The 15,297-nt window shown below is 46.8% G+C and overlaps 1 pseudogene; it reads left to right on the top strand.

Moving 5' to 3' along the window:
* The first annotated feature begins 720 nt into the window (after nucleotides 1–720).
* LOC132658884 (testis-specific Y-encoded protein 3-like) lies at nucleotides 721–11,853 on the top strand (annotated as a pseudogene).
* Nucleotides 11,854–15,297: the final 3,444 nt, after the last annotated feature.

Below are 15,297 nucleotides of genomic sequence, written 5' to 3'. Positions count from 1 at the left end.
TCCCTGCTTGAATTCTGAAATTGTATACATTTCCTACATGAAAATCTCAGTGACAGTTTACCAACATGAAGTATGTAATTAATACCTGGGGAACAAATATGGGATTGGAATGATGTCTACTTCATAAGTGAAATTTTGGGCACCACTGTTTCCTGTTGAAATACTTAATTCTTTGTATTTCCCATATAAAACAAGGACTGTCCACCATGAAATATGGAGTTCTTTATATTGCCTGTATCAAAATTTAGACATCATTCTCCTTCATGAAAGTTGGACTTCTTTATATTTCACATCTGAAATCAGAATGAACATTTTCCTGTGAGAAATAAAGAAATTTATGCATTTTATGTGAACCACTAGTTCAGTCTCTGAATCACCTGTTTGCATTTGTGTCTCTGTGCATTGCACACGGGTGTGTACATGTGTGTACTTGTGTCACGTGTGTGTGTATTTGTGTGTGTGTGTGTGTCTAGGAGGAGCTCTGTTCCTCTGCGAAGTGCATCCACATGCGCACAACCTTAGCCTCCCAGGTGCCTGTTCTAAGCCACAGGCCAGGGGAAAAGGCCAGGAGCTCCAGAGCGTAGGCCAGGGGCTCCAGGGTGGTTTGGCATGGGGCTGCATTGTGCGGCCTGGAAAGCAAGAAGAGGAGAGTGCTCTGCTTCTTCCCCTGAGCATGCCTGCATTCCTCCCACTATTCAAGCATAAGGCACAAGTTTAGGGATGATTCTGCAGCAGGTGCACGGCGGTGATGTCCGTGTAAGCCCACCCACACCCTGCCCCCTCCCTACTCATCCCCACCCCCTGCCCGTGGCATTCTCTTTGTATCCGAGGTAAGTACCTCTGTCCCTGAGGTACCCAGGAACCCTGTCTCACCTTTGTAGATCCCTGAGCACATGGAATTGCCGGCTGCCCCAGAGGCAATTTCAAGCTTGAGGATGATTGCAGCGGCAGGTGGCCTGGCTATCCCAGTCACTGGTCAGGCACTGCTGCACTGTTCGTCAAGCAAACGGCTTGCATGGACCCGCCCACTTGGCGCTGGGATGTGTTTGGCCACTGGGTCACCAGCTGCCAGAAGGCCCAGAATTCTAAGGGGCGTGTCCCAGGAGCCAACGCCTTTAGACTTCATTTGATTGGTTCCTCGATGAGGTCTGGAGATCAGGGTAGAGATTTCAGCCCCATCCCGCTGCCATACTAGGCATGCGTGGTGGCACAGGGTTTTGTGCATGCGGGTCTCCCTTTCCCTGCTCATTGGCTGTGGGCAAGTAACCTCTTAGTACCATGTAAACTGAGGGCGGGGGGTGGACTGAGAGGGCTTTCTGCTGTGCTCACGTGTCCAGCTTGTTTGCAGCTTGGGGCTACGGCTAGAACAGCATCGAGAGTGAGACGGGGCCAGAGGAGGGCGGCAGCACCGCAGGATCCTGGATCTTAGTTGTGAGCCCGGGTCTTCACGAGGGAGGGGCCCTGGGGCCTACCAGTCTGGTGGGGGTGGCAGAGGCGATGCAGGCCCCAGGTGGTGCACCAGGCGAGGAGCCCGCCCTATTTTGGGTGGAGGCAGTGGAGGAAGGTGCGGCCCTGGAGGAGGGAGAGGTGGCGGGAATCGGGCAGGAGTTCCAGCTACTGGTGTAGACGTCATGGAGGAGGTGGAAGTGGTGGTATACGAGGAGCAGGAGCAGGTGTCCTCGGAGGAACAAGGCCAAGAACATCAAGGCCCAGAGCCCCGAGTGACCAGCTTGTGCTGGAGGCACTGGTGGCCCTGCAGCTGGAGTTGGATCCCATGAATAAGAAAGCCCAAAGGGCACATGCTCGCCTGAAACATAAGAACTGCCAGAGGCGGAGGGTGCATCTAGAACACAGAAGTGCCATCATCCAGGGAATCCCTGGCTTCTGGGTCGAAGTTGTATCCCTTGGTGTGGTGCTTATTAAATTTTTTTTTTTTTAACCTGGGCTATTGCAGGAGCAGTTTACAGATCTAGCAGTTCTGGTACAAAATTTACCTTTTGAGATGATGGGTAATGGTTTCTGTCCTGCATATCTGTCTCTGATATTAGGTGTGATGTCCTTGCTGTTGCATACTTATATTAGGTGTGATGTCCTTACTCTTTAGGCTAGCTTTGTTCTTCCAGCACTTTTCCCTCTAGCATCTAGAGGCTCCTTGACCTACAGCAGTTTATGAACCATCCCAAATGCCAGTTATGATGAGCAACCAAGATGCAGACATGGTTCACTTCATAACCAACTTGAAGGTCAGGCAGGGGAAACTGATGATTGTTGAAGGGAAGTGATTGGGGAGGGAGAGAACATGGTTTATCCATGAAAACAGAAAAGGACAGCTCTTTTGTAAACAGGTTTCACACCCAGGCAACCACCCACCCCCTCACACTTTGTCCTGGCAGGTGGAGGAATACAGGCATCCCACCCATCACTGCAAGATCACATTGTCCTTTTGGAGGAATAGGTATTTCCAGAATGAAATGATTATTAAGGAGTATCTAATTAATATCACTGGTAAGAGGCAGCTCACTGGATTTGGGGGGCAGGGGCAGAAAAGTGTAGGTTGAATTGAAAAGCAATTTAGGTCTTTCTCCCATATGCCTTTTCCTGCAGGATACTGAGCATCTCATTCCACTCCAGTTCAGTGGTACCCGGGATTGAAAGTAAGGCATACAGCTTCAGGCACCACAACAGCAGCGTTAACTTCTTCAATTTGTTCTTTGACCACAACTTCACTGGATCTGACTGGATTGCTGAATTGCTGTCCCATGTGGCCAGTGAGCCAGAACTGGTGATTTATGTTGGAGTTGTTGGCTGTGCACAAGAGGGCTCATGGTCTGGCCAGCCTTGTGCTGACCTTGCTCATTTCCCTGGCAGATCATTATAAAGGATCTGTGGCCCAATCCTTTACAGTACTATGTGACAAGGAAGGCTGTACCATGAGAGGTACTGGGAGGACAGGCGGTGAGGTGCCCAGGGGCTCAGCATTGGCATAAATGTTGTCCAGGAACTTGGGTCATTTATTTCACTTGTGGATAAAGTGAGACTCTGTGGAATAGAGTGACACCAGGGCATGAGAGAATCAGCAAGAGACAGCAAGGGTAGAGAACTGTAGTGAAAATCAGGTTCTAACTAGAGAAACTTGAGTTAGATGAAGTGGCCTGTCCAGGCCAAAGTCACTCCAATTTATATCTAAGTCAGTTGCACATCTCTGAACTGTCATTCCATGGCCAGCAAGTCCACCCTCAGGCCCCCCTAAATAGGGGCCCACCTACTATTCCTCATGAATTCCCCTTTCCAAAAGGTCTGTGAGTCTCCTTTGTGCAAGACGGTTCCCCCACTGACCCATCATTTGATTCCGTTTTGATCTTCACAATTGTTTGTTTGTTTGTTTTAATTTCTTTCACCTGGTACCCTTATTCTGAGAATACTGACCACTGTACAGGATTATGGAGAATAGTCTTTTATTTATTTTAACTGTAAGATTATTACTTTACAATACCATGACAGGTTTTGCTCTACATTGGCCAACATTAATTACCCATATTATACACATATCCCCACAAATGCTAAACCCTCCACCCACTGCTCTCCCTTTCTTGTCTTTCTGGGTTGTGCCACACATGACTTTGGTTGCCTTGCTTCATGCATCAAACTTGTGCTGGTAATCTGTTTTATATGAGGTAATGTAAATGTTTTAGGGCTATTTTCCCAAATTAACCCACCATCACCATCTCCCCCTGAGACCAAAGTCTGTTCTTTATATGTCAGTGTCTTATTTGCTGCCCCGCATGTTGGATGTTCAGTACCACCTACAAGGTCCTCAACTCCGTATATTTGTGTTAACGTACAGTGTTTGTTCTTCTCTTTCTGACTTACTACACTCAGTATAATAGGCTCCACGTTCATTCCATCTCATTAGAAATGACCTCGATGTGTTCATTTTCAGAGCTGAGTAACATACCCTTGTGTATCTGTACTCCAACTTCCTTATCTCTTCATCTGCCAATGGACATATAGGTAGCTTCCATATCCTAGCTATTATAAATAGTTCTACGGCGAAGACTGGGATGTGTGTTTTTTAGTATGTGCTTAGAGAAAATGTAAAAGTTCACAGACTCTCTCCTCTGGAAACTAACTTGAAAGATTAAAGTTGTCTTTAATGTTTTCAGAAAGGGTAGGTTTACATATCTGTGTCTCTCTCTGTTTGGAAAGGAACCCCCTTACCCCTGACTTTGGGAAACTTATGATGGAGTGTCCAACTTTACCTAAAAAAGAAAACCAAGGAAGCTGCTTCATGTGAAGATCAGTGGCCAGCATAGGACGGGAAAGTAAGTAATGAAGAGTGTTCTGGTGGTGAAATGGATCAATAAGGAGACACAAATAAACCAGAAATAATTTCAAAAGCTAAATAAAAAGCATCTAGCATGTGTCTGCATATTTTTTGGACAGGTCCTCAGAACAAACAGTTCAGCTGCATGTAGGATTCTCAGTTTACCACATGGTAATTACCAGTCCATGGAGATTTATACAGGGGGTTAAGTCACATGTTGAGGTTGTGTCAGGGGATGCAGTTCTTACTGTGGGGTGGGAGTGGGGGAGGATGGAGAAAGAAGATGAGGGGCTCATCAACTGTGTTTCTGGCAGTTTTACAAAGGAAATGTGGATGTTCATGGAAAGGGTCTGGTGAAAAATGGCCAGAGATCGAAAGAGTGGAATGCAATTTTGTTGGAAGGTGGTGCCCCAGGGGTCCACTCTGTTACATATCATCAGATTTTAACAGTACATAACAGGAGAAAGCCTTAACATTCAACTCAGTATCAATCTAGAAGGCCATATGTATAAGAATGTGTATATGAGTACATGGTCAGCTTTGCTGAGATCCGCTTTCTAGAGCTAGATTTCCAGGTAACATTTTAGGGGGTAGGGGAATAAGATATATGGAAGGCGGCTGTGGCCTGGGGAGAAAGTGCGGGATGGGAAGGCCATAAGAATATTAGTTTCTGACAAAAATGACCAGGGAAAAAATAAATTGCCAGGAAACAGATAAACAAAGGAAAACACATCCCATCATAGATGTTTGAGCTCATGTGAACTTTGTTATTTTTTTTTTTCCCCCAGGAACTCAGTTTAGGTACAAAGTGTGCAGAAGCAGAAATGAGAGGAATGAGGATGTTAGGGCCAACTTACCCAGCCATGTGCTCTGTGTCCCATGCTGCTGCTGTTGCTGCTGCTATGGCACAGTGGTTAATATCTCTTTTTCTTTTTTTATTTATTTTATTTTATTTTATTTTTTAATTTTAGTTTTTTTATTTTTAAAATTTTAAAATCTTTAATTCTTACATGCATTCACAAGGAAGGCTTAAGCTCTTTGCCCAAGGCTGTCTATCCGGCCAAGGTGTAGAAATAACATTTTTCTCACGAGCCCTCTGGTGACAGTGTCTCTTCCTTGCTGAATGGCTCAGCACAGAATGTTTTCAACCACAACGGACCTGTCCTTTATCTAGGGCTATGTCACCACTCTGTTCAAGGGCCAATGGGAACACCTGGAGCATATGGAGCTCACTGAGGGACTGCTCAGCACTTAGGGTGGTCCTTCTGAAGTAGATGACTGCTTTCCGGAATTGCATCCACCTCTGGATTGGGCAAAGGACAGACTGGCACAAATGAGGTAGGGAGAGTTCAACATCTGTCCCCCCAGTGTTGGCTTCTCATCCCAGATACCACGGTTCCAATGTGGACATGCCTGAGGGTGATGTCCCACATGAAGTTCTGTCCCACATGAAGTTCTCACTCTACAACTTTTCTCCTTGAAGCAGCATCTCTTTGGAGGGCAAAGGGTAAATTTTTAACGTGAAAGTTCATGGGTTTATGGATTTCCCTTCTACACGCCCTGAATGAGATCTCCTTCTCAGAGCCAGCTTCTCATTTGAACATCTACACCCCAGTTTACCCCTTCTACAGAGAAGCAGCTACAGTTCTAGAAGGCAAGGCTTGGCCTTCTCTGGGTGATTTCTGAACAACCAGCCCAGGAGACACTGGAAACATGTTTCCTTACTTTTTTAATCTATAAACTTCAAAGAACCCTCAAGGCCCTTTCAGGCTGGTACCTGTCCTTCTCAGTGCTAGTTCAAAACAAAACAAAACTGAAACTATGGTGTAATAACTCTGCAGTGGGTGTGAGATGGCATATTGGGGCATGGCTTTCGGGATCTTGCTGCTGCTGCTGCTAAGTCACTTCAGTCGTGTCCGACTCTGTACGACCCCATAGATGGCAGCCCACCAGGCTCCCCCATCCCTGGGATTCTTCAGGATCTTAGACTGGGCTTATTCTAGGGACTGCACGGCATTTATCCACATTCAGAAGTTTTAGCAAGGCATTGCAAAGAAGTTAAAGAGAAAACAGTTTAGAGCAGTGTCCCCGAATGCCTAATATTTCCTACCAGTGCTTCAGGACCAGGGGTGGCTTTAGCTGTAACCTGTCCTTGAGTGAAGACTGCAGAGATAATCATGAATTGGTTAGTAAACTTAACTGTGGATGGTTGACTGGATGGTCATTCTCTGGAAACTTGCCATGACTTGTGTCCCAGTCTCTTTATGGCTTTCACTTGGGCCCTAAAGTCTAGGTGCTATTAGATTTGAGTGCACACTTGACTGTGTTGTGTAAGGTATTTTTCCACTGAATATCAATGCATGTGAAACTTTGCAGATTAGTGATGAATTCATGAGCATTCTGGCTCAATCACCCTGAGCTGCATTTGCTTCCTGTTCCCTGGATGTGTTCATGTTTTCTCTGTATAGAATGAAGACTGGATGTCTCCATCGTGTTTGCCCATGAATGTGAGTTGATGTTTCTTCCTGTGGGTCTGCCTATGCCTCCTGTCTTCTTTCATGATGCACACATGCTTTTCCATTAGGCACAGCCCTGCTGCCATAGCTGTCTGAGTTCCTGCCCGTCCCTATTCAACACACATGCATTGTGTTGCTCGTATTCACTCATTTTTTTAAAAAGTTTGTTGATCTTTGTTAGATTGCCTGTGAATTTCTGGATCAAGTGCTTCCAACATCTTGAATTGGACTTTTTAAAAGAGTTCCATGAAATTTGTGCACAGCAAGGAATGTTACAGCAGGAATAGTTAACAGTGATCCACATGTGGAAACAAGAATACCCATCAGTTCAGTTCAGTCCAGTTCAGTTCAGTCGCTCAGTCATGTCTGACTCTTTGCAACCCCATGAATCGCAGCATGCCAGGCCTCCCTGTCCATCACCATCTCCCAGAATTCACTCAGACTCATGTCCATCGAGTCCGTGATGCCATCCAGCCAACTCAGTAATCCACATTGGGCAAGAATATTACTTGCTGAAGTGAGAATATTAATTAGTATCACAGAGGGCAAAGATGTTGCAGGAATGCAACTGTCAGGAAATTTTTTATCCATCAGGAAAGATTTGGGGTTGACTGGTTAAGTGTTCTATAAACACTGCTTCAGGATTGAAATACACTGACTTTTACCCCTACAAATGTATTCTTGCATTGATCATTAAACTGATATTACCCATGCAGAAGCTTTTCATGATTGTCAGTAAATTATCACCCAAGTGATAGGACTTGGGTCTTGCCTCTCTGTAAAGAGAAAGTTGTTAAGGAATTCTTGTTCCAGGGAAAAGGGGTGCATGATCAATTTCAAGTTCAAACTCCCTTGCAACTTCTGTGTCCTTTCTTGGAGGAAAGCACAGGGAATGGAATCACACCAACCTGATTGGCACTGTGAACCAGTCCAAGGCGACAGAAGTAGAAAACACAGGCATATGTCACTCAACTGTCCACAGTGAGGACGTCAAACCCTGCTAACCTCTTTGCATGTCAATCACCCTTATGAGCAAGTACCATTCACCATCCAGGATATATCATAGAAGTAGAAGAGGGCACTGACTTGATCAGGTAACGAGTGAAAAAAATTAATTGGGACAAAAAACACGGGTGCTTCCAAAATCCATAATACTGGACAAGTAAACCAATGTTTCCCCATGTGTGAAAGCTACATTTCAGAATTGTGTGTGTGTGTGTGTGTGTGTGCACGCGCACACATGTGCACTGGAAAAAATGCGCGTGTGAGCTCTCTGAACTGGCCTGGCTGGGAGATGGAAGAATGGACACTGAACACATAAAAGAGCTTGTGTAAGGTACAAAGATCTTGGGGCAGCAGAAGCACTGACATCCTGGCAAATGGCCCAGGGATCTCACCAATGGAGCAAGCGGTATGTGTAAACAGGCATGTAAGTGTAAACATGGATTCCTGAGCAGAAAGGTGAGGCAGGCAAAAAGCACCTGGGGGAAGTCCAGGAGGATGCCAAGGATCTCAGAGACAGAGTGGGCCAGATTCCCAGGCACAGAAGAGGGGTTATGCACAGCCCCTAAGACACCTGATTTTGTTTTGAATTCAGTTATCCATATTGCATCCTTTATGCAGAGCACAAAATATTATTTATGTTGGTGGGTCAGCTGCTATAGAATCTGTCTACAATGTGGGAGACCTGGGTTTGATCCCAGGGCTCGGGAAAATCTCTTGGAGAAGGGAAAGTCCACCCCCTCAAAAGTCCACCCCCACCAGTATTCAGGCCTGGAGAATTGCAAAGATTGTATAGTCTATGGGGTGACAAAGAGTCAGTCACGACTGAGTGACTCCACTTCACTTCACTTTAGTTTTATTTATTTATTTTTTTTGTATTTGAAACATTTGAAATATATTTTCAATATTCAGACAACAGAGAATTATTAAACATTTGCTTCAACAACCGCTAGATCATGAAAAAAAGGAAGAGAATTCCAGAAAAATATTTATTTCTGCTTTATTGACTATGCCAAAGCCTTTGACTGTGTGGATCACAATAAACTGTGGAAAATTCTGAAAGAGATGGGAATACCAGACCACCTGACCTGCCTCTTGAGAAATCTGTATGCAGGTCAGGAAGCAACACTTAGAACTGGACATGGAACAACAGACTGGTTCCAAATAGGAAAAGGAGTACAACAAGGCTGTATATTGTCACCTTGCTTATTTAACTTCTATGCAGAGTACATCATGAGAAACGCTGAACTGGAAGGAACAGAAGCTGGAATCAGGATTGCTGGGAGAAATAGCAATAACTTCAGATATGCAGATGACACCACCCTTATGGCAGAAAGTGAAGAGAAACTAAAAAGCCTTTTGGTTAAAGTGAAAGAGGAGAGTGAAAAAGTTGGCTTAATGCTCAACATTCAGAAAACGAAGTTCATGGCATCCGGTCCCATTACTTCATGGGAAATAGAAGGGGAAACAGTGGAAACAACGTAAGGCTTTATATTTTGGGGCTCCAAAATCAGCAGATGGTGACTGCAGCCATGAAATTAAAAGATGCTTTCTCCTTGGAAGAAAGGTTATGAGCAACCTAGATAGTATATACAAAATCAGAGACATTACATTGCAGACTAAGGTCCATCTGGTCAAGGCTATGGTATTTCCTGTACCATGTATGGATGTGAGAGTTGGACTGTGGAGAAGGCTGAGCATCAAAGAATTGATGGTTTTGAACTGTGGTATTGGAGAAGACTCTTGAGAGTTCCTTGGACTGCAAGGAGTTCCAACCAGTCCATTCTGAAGGAGGTCAGCCTGGGATTTCTTTGGAAGGAATGATGCTAAAGCTGAAACTCCAGTACTCTGAGCACCTCATGAGAAGAGTTGACTCATTGGAAAAGACTTTGATGCTGGGAGAGATTTTGGGCAGGAAGAGAGGGGGATGACAGAGGATGAGATGGCTGAATGGCATCACTGACTTGATGGACATGAGTGTGAGTGAACTCCAGGAGTTGGTAATGGACAGGGAGGCCTGGCCTGCTGAGATTCATGAGATCGCAAAGAGTCGGACACGGCTGAGTGACTGAACTGAACTGAACTGAAATGAACAGTTATATGCACTTTAAATAACATATTCATGGCATTCCAGTTTCTCAGTGCTCACAAGTCTTAGATTTAGGATCAGAAAACTTATCAAGTTACTTTATACACATGTCTTATCCCATTTTTCAGCTTTTCTTGGAAGTTTGAAACGGTGTTTCTTTGCAGCCCAAGTTTATGTATTTACATATCAATGTTCGAGTCTTGAAACTGTTTTTGAATCTCAGAATAATTTCAAATATTTCCATTTTTATGTTAAAATCGACTTAGATTTCCTCCATCTCTCTCTTTTTTTTTAACTTTATTTTACTTTACAATACTGTATTGGTTTTGCCATATATCAACATGAATCTGCCACAGGTGTACATGAGTTCCCAATCCTGAACCCCCCCTCCCACTTCCCTCCCCATGCCATCTCTCTCTCCCTCCCCGTACCAGCCCCAAACATCCTATATCCTGCAGCAAACCTAGACAGGCGATTCATTTCTTAGAGGATATTATACGTTTCAATGCCTTTCTCCAAAATCATCCCACCCTCTTCCTCTCCAAAAGAGTCCAAAAGTCTGTTCTATACATCTGTGTCTCTTTTCATACCATCGTTACCATCTTTCTTTCTAAATTCCATATATATGTGTTAATATTGTAAGGCTGGACCCTGGGGGCCATGATGCGCTGCCTCTCCTCTCCCTCCCGCCTGCAGGGGACGTCCCTAATGGAAGAAGCCTCCCAGATCCCGGGGACCAATGACAGCACAATTTGCCGGCTAAAGCCGCCCCATCCCAGCCACATAGAAGGACCTATGAACCTGAGATGCCTCAGCCCGGTGACCTATCTGAACCCCAGTCCATTAACCTGACCATCCCTCTCAATGAATGTATATAAGCCACCTCCAACATGGTCCGGATGCAGACTTCCTTGACCTGCCCCGTTCCGGTTCGGGAACCCCTCCCAGGAGTGCTTCACCATTAAAAAGCCTGTTAGACACTCTTTTCAGTGTCCTGGTCATCTTTACCTAACATTTGGTGCCCAACGAGGAGCCTGAAACAAGGGGCCATCCTGTGACGAGTGAGATTTGTGGCCCCCTCGGGTCTGGCCCGCGCTGGACCAGGTCACCCCATCACCCCTCTGGGACCATGCAACCTTCTGGCAGGCTATGGGGTAAGTTCCATTGGTCGGGTTCTGGGGGTTGTTGCTCCCATGGTGATCATGCCTAGGGTTTCTCGGTCCTTTTAAATCGCGGATGCATCTGTACCCCTTCTCCGCAGGCCAGCCCTGCTATACCTTGGCACCAGACATCTCGGAGATGTCTGTCTTGGCTGAGTGGCTCTCTCCTTGCTAGGTTGATGGCCCGTTCAGAGACTCCTGATTGGACCACTCCCAGCCCTGCTAATGATTGGTCTAGGACCTCTGTTTCATATTCACCATGGGAATGGCTGCCTCCAGGGCCAACCAACCCTGATCTACACCACTAAAATGTTTATTTGCCAACCTCAGAACTCTACATATCTCTGGAAAAATTCACTCCAAATGCTTAACCTTCCTTTGTTCTGATGCATGGCCCCAATATTCTTTAGATAATGGCTCACAACGGCCGCCAATCAGAACTTCCGATTTTAACATCCTCCGTGACTTAGGTAATTACTGCCAGAGGATGGGAAAATGGTCCGAGGTACCCTGTGTACAGGTTTTCTGGCCGTTGTGCTCCTGTCCCATCCTATATACCCACTGTTCCCCTTCTGAAATTCTCCTAACCATGGCCCTTCCTAGCCCTACACCAACTCCCCCTCTATCGTCCTCACCAACTTCCTCCATATCCACTCCTCCCCCATCATCCTCACAGCCCAGCCCTCCTGTGACTATGCCTCCCGCTGCTCCCTCAGCTCCACCTCTATATCCACCCCTTCCTCCATGCCCACCCCTTTCTGACTCACCGATTAGTTCACGCACAAGTTCCCAGACCGCTCCCAATCTACCACCAACTCCCCTGTTTCCTCTCCACCAGGGAGCTGGCCTGAAGGGTCTCGCCCATGTCCATGTGCCTTTTTCACTCCAATATCTTGCTCATATTTAACAACGTCTAGGCTCCTATTTGGCCAACTCCTCTAACCACATCAAAAACTTCACCAGCTGCCTCAGTCTTATGCCCTTATCTGGCAGGACATATTTACCATTCTGGGGTCCACCACTACCCTAGAGGAGAGAAAGCCTATTTGGGCTGTGACAAAAGTGATGGCTGGCCCAAAATATCTAGCTAACCCAGCAGACCCTGCCTAGCCACCTGGAGCAGCTGCTATTCCAGATGTAGACCCAGACTGGGACTATCAGGAGGGACAAAGAGGAAGAGCCAACATTCAATGCATGGCAAAATGCCTATAGAAGCAAAAGGAGACCACCTCCCTCAAGGTAATAAACCTACTTGAACTAGATGAAATAACCCAGGGCCCTGATGAGAACCCAGCAGCCTTTCTTAACAGGCTGACAGAGGCTCTCACCACCTATACCTGGATTGCCCCAGATTCTCTGGAGGGGGTTACTACCCTAGCCAACCGTTTTATATTCCAATCAGCTTCAGACATCAGAAAAAAACTCTCCAAGGTTGCGGATGGGCCTCAGACCCCCCTCCGAGACCTGGTAAAATGGCCTTTAAGGTTTATAACACCCGAGAGGAAGCCAGAAAAGCCAGCTGCAAGGCAAAGCTTAAACAAAAAGCCGAACTACAGGCTAGCCTCCAGGCTTACTTCCTTGGGAAACACACCCAGGCACTAGTAGCAGCCCTGTGGCTGGCCACGGGACACAAGCTGGCTCCTCAGAAGCCACCACCAGGAGCCTGCTTCAAATGCAGTCATGAGGGCCACTGGGCCTGCCAATGCCCAAACCCCCAGCTCCAGACAAAGCCATGCCCTCGTTGCCAACAACTGGGACATTGGGCGAGTGATTGTCACCAGGCAACTAAGGCCTCAGCCTTACTGGGCTGAGGTCTGGGCTCCCAAAAGGACATTTCCTCCCTGCACCCCACCTTGGAACTTCTCTCCTTGATGAAGATTGATGGCGCCCAGACTCTGGGACCCCCATAACCCAAGCCGAGCCCAGGGTAATGCTTCAAGTGGTGGGTAAGTCTATCAATTTCTTGATAGATACAGGGGCTAATTACTCGATCTTTCCCTCCTTCGGGGGCACCTTGCATCCTTCGCAGGTATCAGTGGTGGGTATAGATGGTACATCTTCAAGACCCTTGCAGACTGGGCCACAGCCCTGTCAGTTTGACCACTTCTTGTTCACACACTCTTTTCTGATAATCCCTTCATGGCCCACTCCCCTGCTGGGGCGGGACATTTTAGCTAAGCTTAGGGCCACCATTCACCCACCTCTCTCATTTTCCCAATCTCTCACCTTGTCGCTATTCCTCCTCTGCTCCCCTGAGGCTCCAGTTGTTGAGTGTTCATCTAGGACACTGAAATCCCACTGGTCACAACCCATCACACTCCCATCCTGATTAAACTACGTGATCCTTTTGACTTACTAAATAACCCTCACTTCCCCATCTCTCAGACTCACCTATGTGGTCTTAAACCAATCATAGCCCATCTCTTAGGCCAGGGCCTCCTAGCCCTCATGGCCTCGCCCTACAGTACCCCCATTCTCCCGGTATGGAAAGCTGCTGGCGGCTACCAACTGGTCCAGGACCTTCGACTGAAAAACGAGGCCATGATACCTGCCCATCCGATTGTCCCCAATCCCTATACCTTACTTTGTGACATCCCTAGCAGTACGACTCACTTTACTGTCATAGACCTCAAAGATGCCTTTTTCACTATTCCCTTGCACCCAGACAGCCAATTCCTCTTTGCTTTCACATGGACCGACCCAGAAACCTGACAGTCCTCCCAGCTAACATGGACAGTCCTTCCCCAAGGGTTTAGAGAGAGCCCCCATTTTTTTCGCCAGGCTCTGGCCCAGGATCGCGCTACATGCCCTTTGGCCCCCAGTGTCCTCTTACAGTATGTGGATGACCTTCTGCTCTGCAGCCCCTCACAAGCTCTCTCTCAGACACGTACCACTATTCTTAACTTCCTGAGCTCTAAAGGATACCGAGCATCTCAACAAAAGGCCCAACTCACCCAGACCTCTGTAACTTTCCTAGGTATAAAGATTATCCCAACAACTAAAGCTTTGACTACTGACAGACTCAGCCTTCTCTGAGACCTCTGCCCCCCTTCCACTGGGGAACAAATCTTATCCTTTTTGGTGTTAACAGGATTCTTCTGGCACTGGGTCCCCAACTATGCTTCACTGGCTAAACCCCTCTATACAGCCGCAAAAGACACCCCTACTAGACCACTCTCTTCAAAATCGGAGGTCAAAAAGGCATTCTACAACCTCCGCTCAGCTTTGCTGTCGTCTTCCCCACTGTTCCTGCCCAATCCCAACCTCCCCTATCACCTATACACTGATGAAAAAGGGAGCATAATTTTTAGAGCCCTCATATAGCCTGCGGGCCCTGAAATGCTGCCAGTGACGTTTATCTCCAAACAGTTAGACCCCACTGCTCAGAGATGGTCCCCCTGCCTACGTGCCCTGGCAGCAGCAGCTTCTCTATATGCAAATGCAAAAAAGAGAGAGGAAATTCCTCACCACCAAGGGATCACCCATTTCTAATGCCCCCCTAATTGCCAACCTCCTGGAGGCCATCTCACAGCCCACCCAGGTAGCCATCCTGCACTACAAAGGACATCAGACGACTTACGACATGGTTTCCCTAGACAACAACGAGGCTGACCAGATGGCCAGACAGATAGCCTTACAACAGGGGCCTCTGCCTATACTATTTCTTAAGACCTCCCTTACACCTAACTACTCAAAGGCCAAAATGGAGGCCTTCTTCTCACAGGAGGGCACTTCCAAACACCCCTCAGGATGGATCATACTCCATGACAAACTAATCTTTCCTGAAAGACGGACAATGTCCATTATCACCCTGATCCACGACTTTACACATTGGGCCCCACACACTTTTGACCTTCCTTAGCCCTCTCTTTCCCCCATTACACCTCCGACCTACCATTCAGGCAGTCCATCATCGCTGCCTAATGTGTGTCAAGACCTTTCCTCAAGGAGGACTCAGGCCCCCACAAGAAACTCACCAGCTGAGGGGACACCTGCAGGGACAGGATTGGCAGATAGACTTTACTCACATGCCTAGACATCACACCTTCTGGTATATGCTGGCCTTGGTCCTCAGGCAAGGTAAAATGGGCTAACGGCATCCTGAAGGCTCGTCTAACCAGGTTAATGGCAGAACTTTGTCTCTCCTGGGTTGATCTCCTTCCAGCAGCCCTGACCTACATATGGACAACTCCTCATGTCAAGACT

This window comes from Ovis aries, chromosome Y (assembly GCF_016772045.2).
Source record: "Ovis aries strain OAR_USU_Benz2616 breed Rambouillet chromosome Y, ARS-UI_Ramb_v3.0, whole genome shotgun sequence".
Classification (NCBI taxonomy): Eukaryota; Metazoa; Chordata; class Mammalia; order Artiodactyla; family Bovidae; genus Ovis; species Ovis aries.
Note: the sequence above shows the minus strand (reverse complement) of the source record. Positions and strands in the feature narration are given on the sequence as shown.